At 43.7% G+C, this 21,890-nt stretch overlaps 1 protein-coding gene across 6 annotated transcripts in view; it reads right to left on the bottom strand.

The window, feature by feature from the left end:
• ANO4 (anoctamin 4) overlaps positions 1-21,890 on the bottom strand; it is a 302,354-nt gene that overhangs the window by 234,005 nt on the left and 46,459 nt on the right. Inside the window, exon 1 of one of the 6 annotated variants that reach the window (XM_080660956.1) lies at positions 18,198-18,902. The exons of 4 other annotated variants lie outside the window; for them this stretch is intronic. The gene's annotated coding sequence lies outside the window, so the exon portion shown is untranslated. Of the gene's footprint in view, positions 1-18,197; positions 18,903-21,890 lie in introns of those variants that run through there. One more of the 6 variants, XM_080660957.1, reaches the window with a different exon arrangement.

The raw sequence follows: 21,890 nt of genomic DNA, 5'->3' as shown, positions 1-21,890 counted from the left end.
AGTTTTGATCAACAACCATTTTTTGAGGTCCTACTTTGTGCCAGACATCAAGCTACAGGTAGAGAACTAAAAGGAAAATAAGAATGGTTCATGATTCAAAAAGACTACTACAGTCTGGGAGGAAGGAGAAGTTACATATGCATACTAGTACTAGTATATGTCTGTATGTCTATATGTCTGTATATATGGATACATTCACACACATATATGGTATATCATTAACACTATGACATAAGTCTATATAACCTTATAAAAGCAGGGGCCAGTTAATTCGACCTAAGGAGATAACAGGAAAAGGGATTTTTTTATTGACCGCTATGATTTAAGGGACTCCTTAATTCAATCAAGATTGTGATTAATTTACTGTAAGTACAGTTAACTGGGGGAAAAATATGTCAAACTATATCACTTCATCAGTATGACCAAGAGAACAGTCTCCAGTCCTGTCCAGTTTTGATCTCTACTTGTCCCATGCTGTGGAAACTTACCTAGTCCCCAGTGACTAGGGCAACTTGTGGCATGATTTTCTTCCTCAATTTTGCAAGGGAAATATAAAATCTTATAAGCAGTCTAAAATCCTTCAAAAGTCTGGGTCTGACAAAAGGGGTATCTGGCTGGGATCCATAAAATCTTTCATGAGTGTATTTTCAGTTTCGTCACCTAAGACACCACATGATTTACAGAAACACACTTACTCTTTGGAACGGAGGCCACTGCATCACTCAAAGATAACTTCCAGAGATAAGGGAACTAGCCTTGACTCCACTCTCTGGAACATTTTATACCTTTTGCTAAAGGAAAAAAAAATGTACCTAGGCTTTAGAAAGAATTCTTTCCACTTAAAGCACTTGATAAAATGTTAGGCAATGTATAATTTTCAGCCATTTTTAATTCATTTTCCCCACACTCCCAAGCCCCATGATCTGTGGGTCCTTTTCTGTGTCCCCACATTGTTCCTCACCCATGACAATCCCAATGGGCTGCCAACTTCTTATACTATCAGGGCCCTAATTACTATTTGCTGAAAATTCTCAGGATGTGAAATAGCTTAAAGTAAATTTAAATGTATCAATATTATTGCTCAAGAAAGTAGACACCATTGATATACATCCAATTAACCCTATTTTACACAGCTTCCCAGAGTAAGGAAATTCCCAGAATTCTCTATGGAACCATTTCATACATTTCAGGGTGGTTTGCCAAGTACACACAGATGCATAAAAGCTAACCCTTTAGGAGTTCCTGATGGCCCACTCACCCTTCTAACCGCATTGACTACTCTCGCTGAAGTGGCCCTCCCCAGATATTGTTTCTTCATCTCCCTTTAAGACACTGTTTCCTTAGCAGCAGTTATCTAATCTATACGCATCCATTTTACTTCCTAGGTATATCTCCCTGCATCCTTTCAGCTCCAGGTGGGAGTCAGATGCATATCTTACCACCTCTTACGACCTCCAATGCCACCACTTTGGTCATCATCACCTCTATCCTGGTTTCTGCACCAGCCTCCCAGCTGGTGTGCTTACACCCTGACTCCCCACAGTCTGTTCCCCATGCAGCAGTAAATGAGATCCTTTCGAGGCTGCCAGTCAAATCATGGATCTCCTGCACTCAAAGCACTGGCTTCCCACCTCACTCTGAGCAAACTCTAATTCCTACCCTGACCCCTGGCTCCCAGCCTCCTCCTCTGTCACTCTGCTCTTGAGCACCTGGCCTCCTTGCTATTCTTTAATCATGCCAAGTGTAATCTCTCCTCAGGACAGGCCTTTGCACAGGAACATTTTATACCTTTTGTTCCCTATGCTTGGGCATCTTTTCCCATATATCCCCTGGCTCACACCCTCCCTCCCCTACTCAGGGCTCTGCTCAAATAGGACACTGCTGAGAGGACTGCCCTGGCCAGCATACTCCATGCCACCTTCGCTTTCCCCTTCATTCAGCTTCATTGCACTTACAATGGCCTGACATCAGCTTATTTATCAGCTTCTTTGTAAGTCTCCTCCTACTTAAATGCAATCTCTTTGGGAGCAGGGAGCATATTTATTTTATACTAGCAGCCTGGTGCACGAAATTCATGCACATTAAAGGGGAATTAATTAGAGGAAATATTTTAATATTGCTATTTGCCCTTTCTCTATAATAGAAGTGTCAGAGATGAAAGAAAATGGGTAAAATGTATAAAAATCTTCCTCCTGTCAGAGTCTGGGGCACACTGTGGTACACAGAGTCAAGGACCCACCCACCTGCGTGCACCTCGAAATCACACGAGACCCAGACCCGGCCGGCCCCACTCCCATTGGGCGAGATCCAGACCTGGGCAACCCCACCCCTGTCAAACCCCGTTGGGTGGGGGGGGGGCACAGCCTCAGGTCCCCTGGAGCACCCTCAGGTCCCCCGGCCCGGCGCCAGGGCGGGGGGGGGGGGGGGGCACAGCCTCAGTTCCCCCAGCCAGGCGCTGGGGCAGGGGGTGCAGCCTGAGGTCACTCAGCCTGGCGCCGGGGCAGGGGGTATAGCCTGAGGTCTCCCAGCCTGGCGCCAGGGCAGGGGGCGCAGCCTGAGGACCCCGTCAAGCCCCACCGGGTGGGGGCGCAGCCTCAGGTCCCTGCTGATTTCTAGTTACGGCTCGGTCCAGGAACCCCGCCTCCACTGTAGGCACAGCCAACTGTGTTACAGGAACCCTGCCTCCGCTGTGGGTGCAGCCATCTTGTGATGGAGTGAGGGTCAGTTTGCATATTACCTCTTTATTATATAGGATACTGCTGGAGCCTCAACTAGCACCTGGCCTTTCAGGTGATTAAAATAAGTAATTATTGAATGAGTGAATCTTACATGAGGTCCCTTTGTTATTCCTAATGCCTAATGAGAAACCGTCTCTCCCGGGGCCCACTAGCATCATCTATCTCCACACCAGTATTCCTCACTGTATACACCAATCCTTCTAATTTGGACTGCCAGAGTGATGTTATCTACAGTCTGACCTTGTCTTTCTCCTGCTCAAAATTTTGTCCAGTGCCTACAGAACACACCAAAACCTCCTTTCCCTGTCATATTAAGCCGTTGGCGATCTGGCCTGAGCCTTCTGGCTAAGCTTCATCTCCGACATCGCCCCAAAGAATAAATTACGTGCCGCTCACTTATGCCCCCAGTGTCTTTGCACTTGATCATTTCTGTCTGGAGCAGCCTCCCCTGCTCTGCAACTCATCTGAATGGTCTCAGTGCAGATGCTACCTCCTCTGCCCAGGACAGCCTTAAGCCTTCTCCCTCCGTGCTCCACCTCCACCCTGCAGATATTTACAAGAAAGAACATTATTTTATTATAATTATTTATTTTCAGGTCAGCTTCCCAGTGAACAGCAAACCCCTTCAAGAAAGGGGCCATATCTTATTAGTATTCATATTCCTAATGCTTGGCCTATAGTAAGTGCTCATTAATTGCTTCCTGAGTTAATTATAGACAAATTAATTTATAATAAGGCAATGATACTGAACATTTGCAGAAGGACCTGAGCAACTGGTGCTCTGAATTTGGGAATGTGAAAACATTTATTAAATTCAGTTGCAAATTTTAAAACAAATGTTTTTTAGAGTTAGATGGGCAATTCAAAATATGGACTTTTAAAGGAGCGATAAAAGAAACAAATGAGTCAATCACATCTACGTGTATAAATTTTCAATATTTCCCCCAGGTAATTTTTTCATTCTATAGTGCCTAAAGAACACTCCCTTTCTCTTCTCATCCCTCAATACTCCTGGAAATGTGTGAAGACTAGACAAGGAACTATCATAAAACCATTTTTGAATAATATATTTAAAGAAAAAATACTATATATATATATATATATATATATATACATACACAGACACAAGCACACATACACACACACACGTGTGTGTGTGTGTGAGAGAGAGAGAGAGAGAGAAAGAGAGAGAGAGAGAGAGAGAGAGAGAGAGAGAGAATAGGAAGAATACTTTAAAACACTACTGAGATTCATAAAAGAAGATGTGAATAAATAGCATATATATCCTGTTAGGGGACAGGTTGGAACAATTTTATTTAAAAAAATTCTTCCTAAGATAATTTATAAGTTTAATTTAACCTTTCCCTAAAACATGGTTTTTTAAAAGAACTAGACAATTTCTAAAGTTCATACAGAAAAAAATAAGCGTGTGAGAAGATCCAGAAAAATCCTGGAACAAAAAATAAATAACAAGAGAAGATCAGCCATACCAGATACTGAAACACCTAAGACCAGGGAGTTAACAGTGTGCAGCTAGCCAACAAGTTGACAGTCAACAAAACAGAGCAGCCTCTCCAAAAGCAGTTCTAACTGCATAAGGGGATTTAATAGATGATGCTGCCTTTTCAGGCAACCTTCACCCTGACCCAAGTAAACATCATCTTTCTCAAGAATTACCACATCCCAGGCTAGGGAAAGACACATTGTTCAAAAAATGTTTGGAGGGAACTGGGTAGTTACTGGGGGAACATAAAATTGAATTTCTATTTCATTACTACACCAAAAATAAGTGTGAACTAACGACACAGGCAAAAATAAAATCAGAAAAATACAAAAAGAAATTGTGAAAGAACCAGTGTTATGTTCCCAGAGTGGGTTAGGCTTTTCTGATTATTACCCCAAGTCCAGAAACTACAAAAGACAACTTTAACTACATGAAAATAAAAAAGTTCTTATGCTCAGAATATCACATATAATATCAAAAGACAAATGACAGATCAGGGGGAAATATTTGGGGGGAAATCATAAGGAAATGTTCATTTCTTTAACATATAAAGAGCTCCCAAAACTCAAAAAAGCCAACACTCAACTTTTACAAATGAGTTCACAAAGGGCACCAGCAGACTGTTCACAGAAGAGGAAAACACAAGGGGAACAGATGAGAAGATGCTCAAATTAAACTCTTCACCTAGCAGACCAGCAAGTATCAGAATGTGAGTGGGTTTAGCGGTGAGGAAGGACACAGGCATTCTCCGTTGCTGGTGGGAGTGTAAGTTATCACACTTCTTTCAATTTGGTAAGAGCTATCAAAATTTTAAACTCACATGTCCTGTGACCCAGGCATCCATGCACTTTTAGAAATCCTCCCTACATACTCACTGGCATATAACCACTTCTCCCTAGTCACCCTCCCCCCATCTAACCAATCCCATCCTGTCAGCTATTCTCTCCAGGAAACTGCAAGCTACAATGCACTACCTGAGGAGCAACCATCCCCCCAAATATCAAAAAATTATAAAAATAGCTGGCCAGCGTGGCTCAGTGGTTGAGCATGGACCAGGAGGTCATGGTTCAATTCCAGTCAGGGCACATGTCCAGGTTGTGAGCTCAACCCCCAGGAGGGGGCATGTAGGAGTCAGCCAATCAATGATTCTCTCTCATCATTGATGTTTCTATCTCTCTTCTTGTCCCTTCCTTCCTCTCTGTTTAAATTTATACACACACACACATACACACATATCCTATACTATAATAAAGAGGGAATATGCAAATTGACCATCACTCCGCCACAAGGATGGTGGCGCCCACAGGGGCGGGGGGGGGGGGGGCGGTTCCGTAACACAAGATGGCTGCGCCCACAGTGGAGATGGGGTTTCTGTAACACAAGATGGCTGCACCCACAGCGGAAGCCAAGTTCCCGTAATGAGCCTTAACGAACAATCAGCAGGGACCTGAGGCTGCACCCCCCCCCAAAGGGGCTTCACAGAGGACATCAGGCCATGCCTCCCACCCCAGCGCCAGGCTGGGGGACCTCAGGCCACAGCCCCCACCCTGGCGCCAGGCCAGGGGAACTCAGGCTGCACCCCCTGCCCAGCGGGGCTTGATGGGGGACCTCAGGCCATGCCCACCACCTAGCAGGGCTTGATGGGGGACCTCAGGGTGCGCCCCCCACCCGGCAGGGCTTGACAAGGGTGGGACTGTCCGGGTCTGGATCTAGCCCAATGGGGGTGGGGCCAGCTAGGTCTGGGTCTTGCGCAATTTCAAGGCACACATGGGTGGGCAGGGACTTGACTCTGGGTCTCATGATGCACCCCAGACTCTGACAGGAGGAAGATTTTCAAATACATTTTACTAATTTTCTTTCATCTCTGACACTTCTATTATAGAGAAAGGGCAAATAGCAATATTAAAATATTTCCTCTAATTAATCCCCTTTTAATGTTCATGAATTTCATGCACCAGGCCACTAGTATATATCTAAACACACACACACACACACATACACACACACACACACACACACACACATTCACTAGGGGCCCAGTGCACGAATTCGTGCACCATGAAAGGAACTGTGGGCCTCGAGGCTGCGGTGGGCACAGGTGCAGGTCTCGGCCCATCCTTCATGCCCCAGCTTGGCCCCTCCCACTGCAGCTTCCCCCGTCTACCAGCAGCCCCGCTCCCACCACTATCGCTCCCATGCGCTAATGGCACCGGTCCCACTTGCACCCACTGAGTCAGACTTACAATCCAAGTGAATTCCAAATCACAACAAGCATTTAAGCGACTGATAACAAAAACGGTGAAATCCCTCCAAAAAGCTTCATCATAAAACCATTAATCAGAGACATGAAGAGGAAAGGATGAACATAATTATTAAAGAAAAGTTCTGCTAAGCAAGCAAACACACACATACATTTGTGTGTACCTGTTTTCTAATACCAGAGAGACAAATAATGACAATAACAAGTTAAACAATTATTGGGCAATGTAACCATCCTGAAGGCACTGAGCTAAGCACTTTCTCTGGACTATCTCATTTAACATTCACAGCAACCCAATGAGGTAGAGGCTGTTAGTTATCCCCATCTTTATAACTGGGGACAATTATATACACAGTGACTTAAGTAACCTGCCCAAGGTCCGAAGGTGAATTAGTGGCAAAGGCAGGATGGGAACTGGACTGTCTGGCCCAGAGCCCAGGCTCGTCACCACCAAGAGACACTTTCCTGTAAGTCCTAATTCTTTTAGAAGCAAGGTAGAACGAATGGGTGAAAAGCTTGCTTGGAGTAGAATGAAACATTGATACTGAGTAAAAGATCACAACGAATAGAGATGGGGAATTTGGGGAAATCCATAAACATTGCTTCTTTTTTTCCTCCAAGCACCATTTCCATTATACAACTCACCCAGATGTTCCACATTAGGCAGAACCTGTTTTGGTAAATGTTGCTCATTAATATACATATGTCTCTCTGGCTTTCCCCTCTCCCTCTTCTCTCCCTCCTTTCTTCCCAAATTGAAAAACCTTGCTAAATTGCTTCTGCGTTCAGTTTCCAGTCCACGTCCACCTCCCTCTCCTAAAGAGCTGTGTTAGCTGCTGATGTCAAACCGTGTCTCTGTCTCTTCCCAGGGTCAGAGCTCGCTGCACTCAAGTTACCAGGCTGCAGAGGAACACCCCAACTTGCTCCCTTCAAACTCAAGCAAGAAACAGGTCCTTTTCTTCCCCACATTCTTTATCTAAATTCTGACAACTTTACCCTTGAGACAAATACTCATGAGCCTTGACGTCCATAGTCCTTTTCCTTCCCATCAATTCAAGAACTAAAAGCTTGTTTATAATTCTTGTTCCTAAGCACTCCCAATTGTTTCAACTGCTAAACTTACCTAGGGGGGAAACCCTCAAGATTGTGGTTTCTGATAGACTAGATAAGAAAGTAAATATAATAAGAGTGAGCTAAAAGCAGTGAATGGACAGAAGATAATTTTAACAGAAGTTTTTAAAAAATGGAAAGAAAGCCCAAATGTGAAGAGACTAGTAGCAAAGACATTCTTCATTTTCTTTGTCTCCATAATGCTTACACCACCTGACATGCTCTGTAAAGGCTAAGGTGCTTGTCTTGGCCTCCTGGCAAGATGTTGAGTGCTTTGTTCACTTTGTCATATCGCTGGTGGCTAGAACTGAGCCTGAAGCAAAGTAAGTACTTGATGAACGAAGGAGTGAATGAATGAAACTTCTTTTCTATCTCATTATCTCCTGCTCCATGAACAAAATGCATTTGCTTCCATGCTCTGCCCAGGATATCTTGAGATCCTCCTTGCCACTCCTCAATCCTCTGAGGTTACTTTCAGGCTGGGGAGTCATCTGATCAGATCCAATTCTGAGATGCACAAAACTTAACTTGCCACTCCCTAAACATATGTTACCTGATTCTTTCAGAAAAAAACAAAAACACAAAGGAAGGAAGAGGCACACCAGAAATCATACTTTAGGGATGAACTTAATCATCACAGACAGAAAATCCTAATCCACTTTTCTTCTATATGAAACTAGTTTATGCATGCATATCCCAGCTGGTTCATAAAATGATTGTATTCCTTGTAAATAGCATGAAGTTAATTGCCAAAGTGAAAGAAGCATACCTGAGTTATAAGTAATAAAGCACCAAAGGGCCATGGGGTTTTTACACTCTGGACAGTATATTAACAGATACTTCAGTAACCTCAATCTCTCTCTAAGTCTAACGGATTGATTTAGGTTAGATTTCCCGGCTTCACTTCCTTGTGATGACTTTGAATGTCAAAGTGTACCCTCAAGGGCAAAAGGGATGGTTGAGAAGCAATCTTATGCAGTTGTGTACTGAGCGACTGCCCTTCTTCCCTGCTGAACACGGCCCTTTGATTTAATTAAACCTGAGGAGAGATTCCGAACAAATTTCCACTGGCTTTTTCTAGACCATATTAATTATCTTCCAACTTTCAGAAACAGACTGCCATTTAGATACTACTCCCATCTCCCCTATCCAAAGATTCCTCACCTTCCTCTGCATTTTCCATTCCCCTTCCCTCAGCCCCCCACTCTGCCAACTGCCCCACCAAAGTCACCTCATTATTGACACATTAGCAAATCTCTAGCCAGCTCCTCTTTCTAGAATGCCCTTTCTTCCCTCTGCCTTACTGTACGTCTACAGCCTACTAGAGTCTCTATTTATAACAGTCTTCATTGTAACCAGGTCATCGACACATGGAACAAATCCTTACTGATTTGTGGCCTTTTGGAGGACAGAAATTATGCTGTTACTTTTTTTTAATTTTTTTTGTTTTTCAATTACAGTTGACATACAATATAATATTAGTTTCAGGTGTACACCCTGGTCATTAGACATAGTGATCATCCTGGTAAATCTTATACCCGTCTAACACCATACGTGGTTATTAGAATATTACTGACTATATTCCTTATGCTATACTTTATAACCCCATGGTTATTCTGTAACAACCAAGTTGTAGTTCTTAATCCTGTCACCTTTTTCGCCAATCTCCTAATCCCCCTCTCATCTGGCAACTGTCAAAATGTTCTCTATATCTATAACTCTATGTTCTGTTCTGCTTGTTTATTTTTTTATATTCAATCATTGATATGCACTTTTGCCATTTTATTATTCACACATATTTTTACCTTTTTTTTCTTCTTAAAGACTCTATTTCATGTAATACTGGTTTGGTGGAAATTAACTCCTTTAGCATTTTCTTGTCTGGGAAGTTCTTTATATGATCTTTGATTCTAAATTATAGCTTTGCTGGGTAATCTTGATTGTAGGTCCTTGCTTTTCATAACTTTGAATATTTCTTGCCAATCCTTTCTGGCCTGCAAAGTTTCTGTTGAGAAATCAGCTGACAGTCTTATGGGTAACTAACTGCTTTTCTCTTGCTGCTTTTTAGATTCTCTCTTTGTCTTTAACCTTTTGCATTTTAATTATGATGTGTCTTGGTGTGGGCCTCTTTGGGTTCATCTTGTTTGGAATTCTCTGCACTTCTTGGACTTGTATGTCTATTTCCTTCACCAGATCAGGGAAGTTTTCTGTCATTATTTTTTCAAATAGGTTTTCATTTCTTGCTCTCTTTTCTCCTTCAAGCATCCCCATGATGCAAACATTGGTATGCTTGAAGTTGTCCCAGAGGTTCCTTACACTATCCTCATTTTTTTTAATTCATTTTGCTGTTCTGATTGGGTATTTTTTTTTTGCTTTCTTATATTCCAAATCACTGATTTGATTCTCAGCTTCATCTACTCTCCTGTTGATTCCCTGTAAATTAGTCTTCATTTCTGACTGGTTGTTTTTTATGGTTTTCACATAATTTTTATGCCACTGAAGTTCTCATTAAGTGCATTGAGCATCCATAACCAGTGTTTTGAACTCTACATCTAGTAGGTTGCTTGTTTCCATTTTGCTTGGTTCTTTTTCTGGTGTTTTTTTCTGTTCTTTCATTTGGGACATGTTTCTTTGTCTCCTTGCTTTGGCAGCCTCCCTGTGTTTGTTTCTATGTACTAGGTATAGTTGCTACATCTCCTGGACTTGGTAGATTGGCCTTATGTAGTAGGTGTTCTGTGGGATCCAGTGACTCAGCCTCCCCATCACTGAGCTGGGGCACTGCAGGTATGCCTCCCCCGACCCCCCAATTTAGGCTGTATACATTCTCCTGTTGTATTTGAGAGCCTTGATTGCTATTGGCACATCAGTGGGAGGGATTCACCCTCAAGCTAGTCTACTGCACGGACTGGCTATGATCATTGACCACTGTGGGGGATCAGCTGTGCAGGGCCTTACCCCACAAAGCAGGACTTACTTCAGCAGGGCTCTGGTGCCCACTGAGTTCACCTCTTGAGTGTGTTGCTTGTGGATGTGGTTAAGGGGTGCGCTGACCTGGTCTGAATCTGTTCACCAGGTGTGCTGGCTCTGGGGCCTCCCAGGAGGTGCAGACCAAGGTCAGCCGCCACCTGTGTTCTGCTGGTTAGCTACAAAGCGATCTGCAGATGGCTGTTACTTGTGCTGGCCTTGGAGATACCTTGATGAGGCAAACTGAGAACCAAGGTGGGTGCTGCTAGTGCCAGGCCTGGGGTCACTTATCAATAAGTACCAAGCATTCTGAGGCCAGGTGCTGTTGGTTTGAGAGATTTTAGGAAAGTCTGAAGCATGAGCCAAGATACACGATTCCTATGGGAATGCCACTAGAAACAGTTTGGGTGAGCCCAAAAGTTGGGTGTAGCAGAGTCTCAGGGAATCACCAGGGTGGGGCAAATAGTATGGACTAGGTTGATGGAGATTCAGATATGGTCCCTGACAGTCAGCCCTGTGGGAGGGTGGAGGAGTCTCAAAAAGGGAACAATGGCTTCTGCCAGCACTTCTGTCTAGCAGAAAGCTGCCCCACCCCCCACCCCGCAGCTCTTGCCCTGATGCCATATAATTCCTTTCCTTCCCCTATGTCCCTGGTGCCCTTCAAGCTGTTACTGCAGTGCTGGAGCTCAGATGGAGCAAGTCCCGGTAAGTCTGTGCATGGGCCCTTTAAGAGGAACTGCCTGGGGCTCCAGTAGCTTCCATCTCCCTCAGCCACAATCCCTGCTGGTTTTCACAGCCAGAAGTTTTGGGGACTTCTCTTCCTGGCACTAGAATCCTGAGATGTAGAACCAGCCCATTTTGCATCTCCACCCCCCTCCTACCAGTCTCAGTGTGGCTTCTTCTTTAATTCCCTCGCGGTCGGACTTCCATTCATCTAGATTTCAAGTGGTTCTGGAGGATGGTTGGTCTCTAGTTAGTTGTAATTTTGATGTGGTTGTGGGAGGAGGTGAGTACCACATTTACCTACGCTGCCATCTTGACTAGAAGTAGATTTTTTTTATTGTTTAATATTTCATTCCTGAGGACCTAACACAATGCTTTGCTTATAGAAGACACTTAATAAATTCTTGCTGTTTACTTTTTTGGAACTCTTTTGGAGGCAGAGACCTTTTCTGAGATTTGCAAAGAATTTCTAATGGCTGCCAAACTCTTGATCCTTCTCACTATAATTCATACAATCACACTGCTCTGAAAAATTCCTTTTCTACATAGAGCAGTAGTCACCAATATAAAACCATCACTACTGGTTTTAGATAGTCATTCCTAATCTACATGTTCAACAATTATGGGGTATCTGCTATAGCAGTCACTGAACTAGACCTTGCAGTATAGAGATGAAAATAAAGTACCTGTCTTCAAGAAACAAAATGTCTATTTGGGAGAGAGAGCCAAGTAGACAAATAATTACAGTATAGTCTATTAAGTCCTATGAAATCTTTGCACTAAGGAATGCAAGAGACAGACATGGTCGACCTAGCTCAGCTTTGTACAATAAGAGTCACACAAAGGTGATAAGTGTCAAAAAGCTTCCATGGGAGATGATATCTGAACTTGCCCTGGAGATTAGTCTGAAGAAAAAGGAGAGACATTCCAGGCAGCGGAAACAGAATGTACAAGGCACTAAGGAAAGCGAGAGCTGCATATTTCTGAGTACTGCAAATGTTTTGGTTCTTCTGGAACACTCCAGGGGAGTTGCAGAAGAGGAGGCAGAACAAGTAGGCAACGGTTGTCCATTATGATGGACCTGCTATGCATGGCCAATTTTTTATATTGAAACTAGAGGCCCAGTGCACAGGTAGGGTCCCTAAGCCTGGCCGGCGATCAGGGCCGATCAGGTTCCCCGCCTCCTGGCCTCCCTGCCTCCTCCTTCCCTCGCTCCCTCAGTGCCCCGCCACCACTGGTCACCCACCATGTTCTGCGCCACCCCCTGGTGGTCAGAGCACATCATAGCGAGCGATTGAACTCCCGGTCTCCTGGTCGAACTCCCAAGGGAACAATTTGCATATTAGCCTTTTATTATATAGGATTCTGCTTTTCTTATGAACATTTCAAGAATTTCATAATCACTATGCTTAAGTCTTCCCTCATGCTTGACTATTTAGTTGATTATTTCTGTTTTGCAGAGGGGGTGATGCTTATTCACCCCCTGATGCTTATTCACCTGCAATTTGTTCCATGGACACTGTGCAATTCAGACTATCAATTGAGGATTCCAGGCAACAGGTAAGTTTGGCCAAAGAATGGGATTGTCATTTCTTAAGTCAGAACAATAGAGCAAACAAGCTTAGCTAATTAATCTCTTTTGTTCAGTCAGGTAACAAGTCAGAAACTAAAAATACTGTGTTGGAAAACTGTACGATATGTGTCATGATGACAACAAAGCTGTCTTTTTATCAAAGGAACTTCTCCGTGGAATAATTATGGGCAAGAACTGTTTTTTGACTGGATTTTTTGAGAAACCATGTGAAACAGTAAGCGATCACTGGCTGAGCATCAAAAGATGATCAACTCCATGAAGCATATCTAGATTCTGAACTTTCTCAAAGCAGTGGCTCCATCCAGCTGTCTCACCACTGATTTCAACTGTCTGGCATTAGGGTGAACACAATAGGTGCTCAGTAAGTAGTACGTGAATGAATGGATGAAGGAATGAATCCATAAGCATCACCCCTCTCTGCAAAACAGAAATAATCAACTAAATAGTTGAAGCATAAGGGAAAACCTAAGCATAGTGTTTGTGTAAAATTCTTGAAATATCCGTAAAAAAAGCAGAATTTCAATATAAAAAATGCACTTCCACACGAGCATGAACAAATTACCATAAAAATTTGCTTGACGTGACTCACTCTGACTGGTACAGCCACGTAATCTGCCTGAAATGAACCCAGAAATAATGCACCCCAGTGAATTAGATACCACAAAGCAGTTTTGTGAGCAATGAAAGACACAGCAAGTGTCAGCTGTGTTTTGTGGAAGGGCCCTACACCAGGAATGAAACAGGGGTCTGAGTAAATCCATGAACATTGCACTAAACTGTCCTGCCCAGGTGCTAACCAGGTCTCCTACCCTGAGGAAGGCACTTAGCTTCCCTGGGCCTCAGCTTCCCTATCTAGAAAGGAAGAGGGTAGGTGACCTCAAGGTCCCTTTGGATGGTAAGGAGAGACATTTCAAGACGTCCCAGGATAAGCAGCTGGTCATCATACACACATGAGCCCTGTCCACGAAGGTTCACCATTACCACACTTTTCTGAGGAACTCTGATACTCATGTCACTGCCATAGTTCTGTGGGCTTTGTAGGGTCCAGGGAAGGTATAGCCCGTCCCCTCCAGGATGCGTCCGCTGCTTTAGAAATTACCATCTACCTCGTCAATATCAGAGGTAAAATAACAGTTCACAATTTCTAATGGGTCGGGAGCCCTCTGAGATCATCTGGCCCAAGCCCAATGTAGAAGTTTGAACCTTACAGCCAGTTAGTGACTAGTGCTGGACTGGAACCTGGGAGCCTGAAGACATCCTGTTGTGACTGGCCAGGGTCTCTGATGATCTCCAGACACTCATTCCCTCTCTGACACTCACAGAAGGTCCCCAATGGGAGACCAACTGGGAAAATGTAAGTAAGTGAATTCCTGCTGTATTACAATATGACTGCTTTCTATAAGAACTGGCTGTTGGCTCCCATAAGCTGGAAGGTCACTAAGCAGATACCTAATTAAGGGTCTAAGATTTCTATTAGAGAAAAGGCCCTCAAAACCTGTCACTATGTGTTTTTTATCAATCAGACTTAAGAGCCAATGGTATTTCTGAAGAATTAAATGCTAACTATAGGGAAGGATTTTCCCCTTTCATCTTGCATTATTTTGGGGCTGTGACTTGGTTCTCCTCCAAAATTCTGCCATCTCCCTCTACCACCCATGAGATATAACTTGCAACACAAACATTTATGACAGTCTGGTTAGGTGGTTATACTACTGAGGACATGATTTGTTTCTGCAAAGCTGATCTAATGACTATAGTCCTAAACGAATTCAGTAAGGAAGCACGGATCAAAATGCAGCATTCAACACGGCTCGTGAGCATTTCTGTTATACAATCTGTCTGAGTTGCCAATTGCCTAGCAAGTTCCTTTCAAAGTGGATCACCATAGCTGGTGTCAGAGTGGTTTTGAATCTCTGTTAAAGAAGGGTCCTTCCTCTAAGCAACTTTATGTGGGAGTTGTGCATTACTCATTTTACTCAGTAAATAAATAAAAAAAAAAAGGCTTGTGGAGAATAAAGGGAATATATTGACTTAATTGCATTGGGAAACGCAACAGAAAAATTCAGCCAACATCCTTAATGATACTGTTCATTCAGTTCCCAGAGAAAGGTTATATCACATAATCAAATGATTTTACTTGGTATGACCCATAAACTCCCCCTCTTAACACAAAGACCTTTAGATAGTAAACATGTCAGGATTTAAGGGCAGTCCAACCTAGACAGACGCAGGATGTCATGAATTAAAATGCAAAACTGATTCTATTTCTGGTCCTGGCAATCAGCAATGGGAAACAGTTTCAACGACAGGAATGTCTGCAGAAGCATGAGGTTATATTTATATTAATGGCAGCGATTTCTTCTTTCAGCTACGTGATTACAGGTTGAACACGGGAGTTTGGTTGCTAAAAGAGAAGCTGTAGCCACCTCTTCCTTAATCGCCAAACAATTTTCACTGAGTTTACGTGTGTACACATGTGCAGGTTCACGTATAGCCAAAGTGGGAAAGAGAGAAGGCAGAAAGAAAGAGGATAAAAATGGAAAGCAGTGACTCACAATATAAACTGCCGGTTTCAAATGAAAAACAAAACCGAAAAGAAACAGAGTGAGAACACCGTTTGAATGATAGCTGTCATTAAGAAATGTGCAAAGTGAATAACTGCATCGACACCAATCGAGGTGATTCTAGAACCATTTCAAATAACTTCGACTTGCTAGGGTTGCAGGCAAAATCAGTTGCAAGGCACAGCAGCTAAATTAGCACGCGCAAATAAAATGTTGCGGTGATTTCATCACACCAAGAGGCTAAGGGTTCCACTCAGCACTGCTTTTGTCCATTTTTCCTGCAGTAGTTTTCTATGCTGCCGCTGGAGACCCTGCAAAGAAATTAACATGACACTATGCCCTGAGACAAGGAAAGGCTGAAGAATGGCTCTCCAGATTCAAAGCAAATCCCAAAGGTGTTATATGGAGGAGGGGTGTGGGGAGTGGGAAAATCCCTACCAGGAAAAAAAAAAAAAGTTAGCTAGAGGATAGAGAATGCTAAGCGATTTCTCAGTATCTCAGAAATGTTTCTTCTATTCTCTAAGTGAGCATGCTGCAGCTATTAAAAATATGGACAAATAGTCACAACTAAACAGTACATTAGTGTCTATGCATATATATGTGTGTATGTATATATACATACATATATATATATATATATATATATACACACATACACACATATATGCAGTTCTGATTGCAGAGATCAACGTTGTTCAGCAAAATAAAGCAAGTCTAGGAATTAATCTCATAGCTAAAGTTGCTACTAATCAAAATGAAGTCTTTCCTAGTCACATCTGAAATTGCCCACAGTGTGAAATATGTGTCTATTTTCATGACACCCAAGTTGATGAATGCTTCAAGCTGAGTGGCCAAGCACCTGATAAAATTCCTTGCAATTGGACCAAAAAAATTTTTAAGAAGGAAAGTAAACAACTAAACATTAAAGAATCATCAAAGGAACAGAGAAGTCCGCCAGACAAAGCACTATCTTGCAGGGAACCCTAATCAGGGTAGGAAAGAGTGGATTTTAAGACGGCTCAGCTAAACAATGCTGAAAGTAACTGAAACATTGTTTAAGGATTCAGAGATTGCAGTCCACAAGGATCTTAATTTGTTGCTGTTGCTGTTGCTGTTAACCCACTGTGGTTTTACTCTGCAACTGGACTGTCATTCAAATAAAGAGCAAGAATTTGCAGAGATTTATATGCATGCTCCCATATATGCAAAGAATCCTCCACCAAAATTAAAACACCAAATGTTTTTACTCAGGACCCAGGGAACAGGTAAAAGCATATGTCATCACCACTATTTTAAGAAAAATCCACACGGGTGATGGAAAGAAAAGTGGTGAGAATGAGCAGGACATTAGGGAACTTGACATTCCAAACTCCCAGGCAACAGGGGGAGAGACCAGCAATTTCACTCCACAGTTTTTTCCTCCTTTACTACCCATCCCCCACCCCCCAAATCACATGTATGAGTACAGTATCTTATAAACCACAGTCTGAATTCCACGGAATGGGAAGCTTCCCGAGAGTGAAATGGACCAGAATTAGAAATCAGGGAAGAGGACCCATCTCCAGCCCAAGACGAGAAAAGAACGAAGCAGAATGACAACTGTGACGTTTATTCTCGGGGATGCTGCATTGACCAAAATAATTCAACACACCTGCTACCAAAAGTAATAAAATAAAATAAAATAAAAGAGGAAGAAGAAAATGTCCCTGTGAGGAGAGACCCCTTCACTCACAGGCTCCACAAGGTGAGAACTATACCAAAATGTTCTCGGCTTCCCTTGGGCTTCGAGAGGCAGCCAGGGATGGACTTGAAGTTGTGGCACTCTCTGCAGCAAGCCTCGGGGGACCAGCTGACCAATCAGAACCCTATTCCAAGAGGAATGCCCTGGGGTAAACAATCTGCCCATGGATACTGCAACACGCATGTTCTTCCCTGGAAACCTGCTTATTTTCTCTTAGAAAAGTCTAGCCGTTCTCACAGCATTTTACCTCCCAGCGGGAGGACGAAACTATGTTGTCAACTCAAAAAGGTTCCCATCGTCACTGACACACCACCCTCCGAACAGGATGCAAAATATGGTTTGCAGAACAGGCACCCTGAGACTCCACAGGGAAAGCAGCGATGAGGTCATGCAGTCTACCCCCGTGAGCCAGTGCAGGATTCTCCCCGCCGCCAATGTTACTGCCCAAGTTGTGCAAGCCACAATATCCAGGGCCATCCTGGACCCACCGGCAGGTGGGCAAAGCACCACTGCCCGCAGCGGACTCCGACATCACTCATGCATGTGCTCGCCTTCACCCAGAAAGATGGAAGAGTTTGCTCCGTGGGTGGATCAGCCCCAAGCCTTCCGGATTCCCAGAGAGTGCCCCTCCAGACGCCAAGAATTCATCTTGCCCAAATATGCCAGAGCCCCCTCCACAGATCCCCTGCACACTGCTGCAATTCACCATCCCGAACACATTTCCCCAGCTGCCGCTTCAAGGACAAAGAGAGAGAAGTGCTTATGTTTCCATCACAGCCCCAGAGCTGGGGTTTAGGGCAAAGAATAAAAATCCAGAGGCAGGCGATCCGGACAAACGACTCCTGGCATTTTAGGGAGCTCCCCTGACATGGATGCATGTAAACAGGGGGGCCGCAGAGAGAAGGTCACCAAGCTGAGCTGGGGAGAGTGAGCCAGCGAGAGCGAGCGAGAGCATTCGGTTCACTGCCGCAGACCAGCTCATTCAAGGCAAGCACTTACCATAAAAATAGAAAGAGTCAACAGAAGGAGAAGGGATCCTTCCTCAGCGGCTCAGGCAGGAAAAGAAATCCACCATCAAGCTCCAGGCAGGGCTGGGGATGCGGCCAGCAAAGTGATGAAAGGCGATAAAACCACCACACACGAGTCCTTTTCAGCCTCCCCAGGGGCCCGCATACAGTTGTCCGTGCTGTAAAAACCCTGAGAAGTCTGGAACAGGACTCTCTGGAGAGCGAGCCGGAGTGAAAGCAGCCTGGCAGATTTCAGCAGCCTCAGAGCATCACGCCCAGGACTGGTCCTCCCCCGGGTGCAGGGGCGGCAAGGTCTGGGGAGGCTGAGCAGCGCACCGGGTTGGGGTCAGGAAGGCGAGAAGAGGAGCCTCTTTGGGGTGGAAGGAACTGCCAGCGAGAATATCAGTATTCCACATCAGTTATTGCCAGCGACCAATCAGCCCAGCCAGGGGGCCGTGTCAGTGTGCACCAGAGCAGCCGCCGATGACAGCCGGTTCTGAGAGGCAGAACAGCCAGCCCCCTGCCTCCACCTAAGTTTAGAAAGATGGGCAATTTACCTTCCACTCAGTTGCTGACAAGATCTGCTTGTTATTAAAAACAAGAAGCAATGCCCCATAGTTACACCGGCCACTCGGGAAGTTTTTCCTACACACCCCACAGCATCTGGATCAGAAGCCGACCTGAAACCCACTCTAAATGATGGCGATGGCCTCTCACAGACCAGACAGCCCCGCTCATGTGCCCAGGGAGGTCACCACGAGGACAGCAATGGCACTTTGCCCCAAGCGCAGGATGACATGACCAGGGACCGGCCTCCCTTATTTCACAAGTGAGAAATTTAGACAGAAAAGGTTAAGGGTCTCTCCAGAAATTTGCATCTCTGTTCATTCATTTTCTTGGGCAATATGTTCAGGATGAGTTTATAAAGATAGCGAACATTTTCCTCTGAGGTCTCTGAACTCACCCGTAAGACACAGACTATGTGGTTCTGGATAAACAACCCTGTAAACTTCGCAGTGCCACTGAAGTTTGAGAAAGTCTGAGCTAGACTAAGGGAAGCAGCAGAGGAGAAATCCCACACTGGTGACTGAAGGATAATGAGGAATTTTACACTCCTCCCACTTGCCTTTTCCCCCCATTCTGTTTTAATATGAAACCTATACACTTAGTACCTATATTAATTACTTAGAGTTAGGTGATGATTAAATTGGGGAAGTAAGTTCTAAAGTTAAATGCCAGTCGAATTGGAATCCACAGTAAAACATCAGAACTTTTTATTTTTTTTTTTAACTTGGAGAGATTGTCCTGGATCACCTGTTATTTGTGTGTGTGTGTGTTGTGTTTTGTTTTGTTAATCATCACCCAAGGATATTTTCCCCATTGACTTTTAGAGACGGGAAGGGGGCGGAGTGTAAGAGAGATACAGCAATTGGTTGCCTCCTGTATGGGCCCCGACCGGGGTCTGGGATTGAGTCTGCAACCCAGGTAACCTGCCCTTGATTGGAATCGAATCTGAGACCCTTTGGGTGTGCAGGCGAGTGCTCTGATCACTTAGCAACATTAGCCAGGGCCTGGGTCACCTGCTTATCTTTGCAGGAAAGGTTATAATTCCCTTGTGCTAGCCAAGAGTTAATAGGAAAATACAAATATCCCTGAGTTTGTTTTTCAGGTGACTTCCATGACATGGTTTTTTCATTTTAGTTCTCTGCTTTTACCTCCAAGATGAAGTATCATCTGGACATTGGGTTGTGATGTCTACGCAGAGGCAAGCTCACTCTGGGGAGCCTGGATACCACAGCTTAAAACCAGGGCGATTGCCCTGACCGGTTTGGCTCAGTGGATAGAGCGTCGGCCTGCGGACTGAAGGGTCCCAGGTTCGATTCCGGTCAAGGGCATGTACCTGGGTTGCAGGCACAACCCCAGTAGGGAGTGTGCAGGAGGCAGCTGATCGATGTTTCTCTCTCATCGATGTTTCTAGCTCTCTATCCCTCTCCCTTTCTCTCTGTAAAAAATCAATAAAATATTAAAAAAAAAAAAAAAAACCAGGGCGAGGTTCCCAGGGAACAGTTAACTCAGCACCCAAGGGCGTCCCAGCAGGAGGCCGTTAAAATGTTCCGCGTCAAAGATGAATGTAATAAAGTTAAATTTTTGCAACTAGGAAAGGATGCGGTGTCAGGGCAGTCCTATGTACATTAACCAGGAAAGTCTGGGAGCCTGAGTCTCAAATTCTGTGTTAGTGTTCACTTCGGTGCAACTCCAGTGAGCAAACATTGAAAGGGCACCCACTATGTGTCAGGGGTACAGAGATGAGTGGCCGGCCCTTCCTTCAAGATAGTCTCAAGGACAAATTTAAATTTTTTTCCCCCAAAATTTCAGCACTGTGGTGCTTGCCAAGACAGAAAATGTTTTGCTATTTTAATGTCCCGCAGATAAAACCAAACCATGAGGTTGGACTTTGGACTCAAAGTTCCAATTTAGCCTAATAAGGTGTTTTCTCATCATCAAAACCATTTGGGAAATATAAATGCACAAATCATTTTTTTAATCTAATTGAAACATGAAAAGGGTTTTTAACTCAATGTTTGCTTTTATCAGCATCATCAGTTTCTGACCCTGCAAAAACATGGCCAGCATAACAAAGACTATATTTAATAAGGGAATATGATTTCAAGCTCCCAAAGTAATTGAGATTAATACTGTTTGCGGAACGGATTCAATACCTTGAATATATCGGGTGAAAGTGAAGCATGAAAGTGATAAACCTGCAGAATTATAAATTACTTAATAGGTTAAATAATTAAATTATATAACAACCCGTCAATGAAAGCAGGCATTCCGGTCACTTCCTCAAATGTAATTAATTTTTAAAGTTTGGCGACTCCTCCACTCCTCCCTCCTCAAGAGAGGATAGAAAACACCTCATGTTTCAGACAGCAACAAACACCAATTAATCTCTGTAAAGCACAAAATATTTACCCAGGTCGATTAAACGTGGGACAGTTTGGAGGACCGTTTTTTACTCACTGGTGGGTCTCAGGTACCTAATGCCTCACGGGTTCTCAATAGCTAATTGTTAGATGGCTATGTGAATGGCCAAGTGCCTCTGGCGAAAATTCTACAGCAGCATGATTTAAGGCCTTTCAAGACTCCAAAGTTCTCTGAATGATGTGGCTATACCTGCCATTTGTTTAGGGGAAAAAAAAAAAAAAGATAGCTTTTTCAGGAAATGTGCTTCAGAGCCTCTTGCTGACTGAGCTTTATGCAGTCTGAAAGCCAATGATTCTTAAGACGGATCACGAGAATTCTCGCTTCATATTACAGTGTTTTACAAAGTATCATACTTTAAAAAGGTATTAGCTTGTAAGAACATGTAATAAAGAACTTCAAAGTGCAATGGGTATTTACTTGTAAAGCGTGCCTTTAACATTTATGTAAAACGTTTTTTGTACTCGTTCAATAGAAACTTATCTGGTCACTGGCTGGGTAAAGCTAGCAATAAAACTACTGGTCCGCAATGTGTTAAAGCTCAGTCTTTCAACAATGGAACTGGTTTCTACTTTCCGTAAAGAGCCTGAAGAGAAAACATAAAGACACACCTCTTTTCCAGATCACCATAACACTATGGTTCCTTAGCTACCATGTACATTCTCCATCAGCATTCAGGGGGAGGACTGAAATGAAGAGA

The sequence above is a fragment of the Plecotus auritus genome, assembly GCF_963455305.1.
Source record: "Plecotus auritus genome assembly, chromosome: 3".
Taxonomy (NCBI): Eukaryota; Metazoa; Chordata; class Mammalia; order Chiroptera; family Vespertilionidae; genus Plecotus; species Plecotus auritus.
This window is presented reverse-complemented; position numbering and strand designations above follow the sequence as displayed.